Source organism: Myotis davidii, unplaced genomic scaffold (genome assembly GCF_000327345.1).
Source record: "Myotis davidii unplaced genomic scaffold, ASM32734v1 scaffold328, whole genome shotgun sequence".
Taxonomy (NCBI): Eukaryota; Metazoa; Chordata; class Mammalia; order Chiroptera; family Vespertilionidae; genus Myotis; species Myotis davidii.
In genome coordinates this window covers 603,999-607,917 of record NW_006300373.1, presented here as the reverse complement: position 1 = coordinate 607,917, position 3,919 = coordinate 603,999, and positions in this window count along the sequence as shown.

The window sequence follows — 3,919 nt, the reverse complement described above, 5'->3', positions numbered from 1 at the left end:
CCAGCCAGCAGCGCAGGCCCGGCCCGCGGGGCCTCACCCTCAAGGAGCTGGTGGTCCGCGAGTATCTGGGCTGAGCCGCGAGCTGCCATGGCTCTGCGGGCTGCGGGGGCGCCTCTTGGATGGAATGGCCAGGTGGGGCCACTTGTCGTCCTCCACTTCCCCAGCGGTGTCCAGCTGAGCCCCCCTCCCCCCTCCGGATTCCTTGGAGCCTGTGCTGTGTCCTGTGTCCCTTCGATGCCAGGCTCACTTGATCTCAAAACCACAAACCCAGCCCCGACGGCGGCGTGGCTCAGTGATGGAGCATCAACCTGTGAACCCGGGAGGTGAGGGTTCGATTCCCAATCAGGGCCCAGGCCCGGGTTGCAAGCTCGATCGATCCCCAGGAGGGGGCGTGCAGGAGGCAGCCGACCCATGATTCTCTCTCATCATGGATGTTTCTGTCTCTCCCTCTCCCTTCCTCTCTGTAATCAATAAAAATATATTTTTTAAAAAGAAAGAAAGCCCCACAGGGGTTGGGGAGAGGGTGGGGTTAGAAGATTCGGGCAGCCAGCTGGGCGAGCTAAGCGTTGGCCCGGGATGTCAGGGTCCAGGTGGCATCAGCCCGCTGGGTGCAGAGGGACAACGAGGGGCACGTGAGTCTAATGGGACACCGGTGGGGGTGGGGAATCTTCTAGAATCTGCACTGCGGGTTTGGGGTCTGGATACACACCCCGTGGCCGAAGTTCTTCCACAAGGAGGCCTTGGCAAAGGGGGGCGCGGGGGGCTGGGGCCAGGCACCTGGCACCGTGAGAGCCAGCTCTCTCCCAAGGAAGTCAGCCTCGGACCAGGCCAGTGGAGGGGGGGAAGCCGGATGCGGGGGGCGTGTCCGCCTCAACATCACACATATTCGGTGCATGCGCGCAGTAGAGAGAGGTTTTTAAAAAACCTAATAACAGGTGGAGGGGACCTACAAAAGCATGTCAGGGAGCTCCCCATCAGGACCCCTAAGGCGGGGCGCAGGGAATGGACGCACCCAGGTTTCCTCTCCTGGTGGCACTCGGCGCCGCCCTCCCAGGTGTTTGGCAGCGGTGGCCCGTCGGTCTCCGGGGCTTCTGGCCACGGTCTTCCTCCCTCACAGGCGTCTGAGGGCCTGGGAGGACCCACCAGGGCCGTCTCCTCCCGGCGGCTCCCTGTTGCTGGAGAAGCCAAGGACCCACGCACTTCTTAGGTTCTGGAACAAGTCCTTCCGCTCCTCGTGCCTCCTCCTCCAGGGAGCCTGCCGCATGGCCCACCACAACCCCGGGCCGGGGATCAGAACCATCAGCCACTCCGGGAGCGGGTCAGCAATGCCCAAGGTCAGGCCCCACCCGGACCCACTGAGTTAGAATCTGCACGTGACAAGCTCCCTCCCTTCTTCACAAGTGGTTCCTGTCTGCGCAGGTGCACGCAGGAGGCCCGCCCCCCCCTCACACACACACCCCCTAGGCTCCGCCCACACGCTTAGGCCCCTCCCACACACCTAAGCCCCTCCCATACATATAGGCCCCTCCCACACACCTGGCCCAACCCAGGGCCAGGAACCTGCAGCTGGTAGCCCAGGCCAGCTCACTGGCACCTGGCAGCCGCTCTGGGCCCTCTCCCGAGAGGCTGGGGGCTCCTTCAGACAGCAGCCTGCTCCAGCAGCCTCTCCCTCCTGCCCTGTGGCCCCCAGGGGTGGTGATGGGGGGGTTAGACATGCCCTGAGACCTGTGCCTGGGACGCCTGTCAGTGGCAGCCTCTGTACTGGGTGCTCAGGGCTCCCCTCGCCACTGCCCGTCCAGCTCTGCCTGGGAGGAGTCCTTGTCCCATTTAACAGGCAGGACACAGACACCCAGGGAGGTTAAGTGACTTGCTCGAGGTCACACAGCCAACGATGAGCAGAGCAGGAGAGTCAGGGAGCCTAGGAGAGGGCTGGGATGTCCTTGGCCCTCTCACCCTGAGGCACCCTTTGCAGCGGTTCTCAACCTGTGGGTCGCGACCCCTTTGGCGGTCGAACGACCCTTTCACAGGGGGCGCCTAAGACCGTCCTGTATATCAGATATTTACATGACGATTCATAACAGTAGCAACATTACAGTTAGGAAGTAGTAACAAAAATAATTTTATGGTTGGGTCACAACATGAGGAACTGTATTTAAAGGGCCAGAAGGTTGAGAACCACTGCTTTAAGGTCTCTTCACTTGTGTCTGTTTACAGGTGGGGAAACTGAGGCTTGAAGAGGGGACTCCCTCAAGGTCACATAGACAGGGCAGCTCCAGGACAGAGTGGGGTGTTCACATCACAGCGATGTGACCCGCAGTGGAGCAGGCACAATAATGCCTCAGCCAAGTGGTCAGGGAGGGCTTCTCGGAGGAGGAGGTGTAACGGGAGCCACCTGGGAAGCTAAGGAGGCGGCCACGGCAGCCTGGGGAGGGGAGAATTGTAGGCAGAGGGAAAGCGGAAAGGCAATGTTGAGGCAGGAACCTCTTCCATCCCTGGGGACCCTGGACGGGGCCCAGAAAGGAGGCAGCCCCTACCCTGACTGAGCCCGCTGAGAGGAAGGTTCCAGGTGGCCAAGAGAGAGAGTTTTATTATTATACTAGAGGCCCAGTGCACAAAAATTTGTGGTCCCGGGCGGAGGGGGGGGGGGGGGGGGGCAGGCCTGAGTTCAGGGCACACAGACCCTTAAGTGTCAGGAGACAGAACGCCAGCTTGGAGGGAGCAGACCAGCTTGAAGCCTTGTCACCCAGTCCCTCTTCCTCACTTTCACTTTCTCTGTGTCACTTCTGCTTTCGGGGCTTTGCCGTCTCTCTCCTCCTGGTGACAAGATGGCCGGGCTCACATGCTCCCTTCTCTGCAACCCCAGAGGCCCCCTCGGGGTCTGGTGAAGCTTCCATCTGGAGGGGATGTAGGGAGCACCCATAAGTCCTTTCCTGGGCAGGGCAGCCCCACCCCCCTCCGCCCCACAGCGCAGCAACCACCATCAGCTCGCCCAGCCTACAACAGGAGCAGGTCGCACACGGCTTTGTAGCCTGCTCTGTAGATGTAATAGACTTTCTTAGAGCAGTTTGGGGTTCACAGCAGAATTAAGGAAAAGGTGCAGAGGTTTCCCATTGACCCCCTGCCCCCCACATGCATAACCTTCCCCATTAGCAACATCCCGGACTGAGGGGTTCCATTTGATGAAACTACACTGGCACGTGATCAGCCAGAGCCCGCAGTTTACATGGGAGGTCATCTTAGAGAAATGTCTCCACCATTAACGTGTATCCAAGTATGAAAAATTACAGTGTGGCCACATTGTATGAAAAATTACAGTGTGGCTACATTGTATGAAAAATTACAGTGTGGCTACATTGTATCAGCAAGTCCCTGCAACATAGCATCCTTCCCTGCCATGGCTATTGGTTTCATTGTGTCCTTCTGGTTTCGTGGCCCTGGCTGGGTTAACCCGCTTGTAAGGTTCCCGTTTCCTTATTTCAAGCAACCAAGCAGCAAACGCCGAGGTTTGTTGTGCATTTCCTCGTTCCTGGTCAGTTTCACAGGCTGACTGGTCATTTCTGTTGCAGTTAAGGTTACAAAGATGTTTCTTTTCCCCTTTGCACCTGGCGCTGCTGGAGGGAGGCGGCATCTAGCAGGACCTGTTCCTCAGGTTTGAAAACCGACCGGCAGAGGGCGCTGCCGCCCGGGAGGCTCGGCGGGCGGCGCGGAGCAAGGGAATGAAACGGGGTGGAGGGTGGGGGGGATCCAGCCTTTGCCGAAAGAGAAAAGACTTTGAAAAGCCGTTCAAAGCGGTCGGAAATAACGCTGGAAGTTGGAAAGCTTTGCTGGGAAGGCGCGGATGCTTCGTTGCCCCCTGAACCTCCCCCACCCCGCCACTGCCAGTGTTGGCTGGGGTCCCCGGGGACCAGGACTTGGGGTT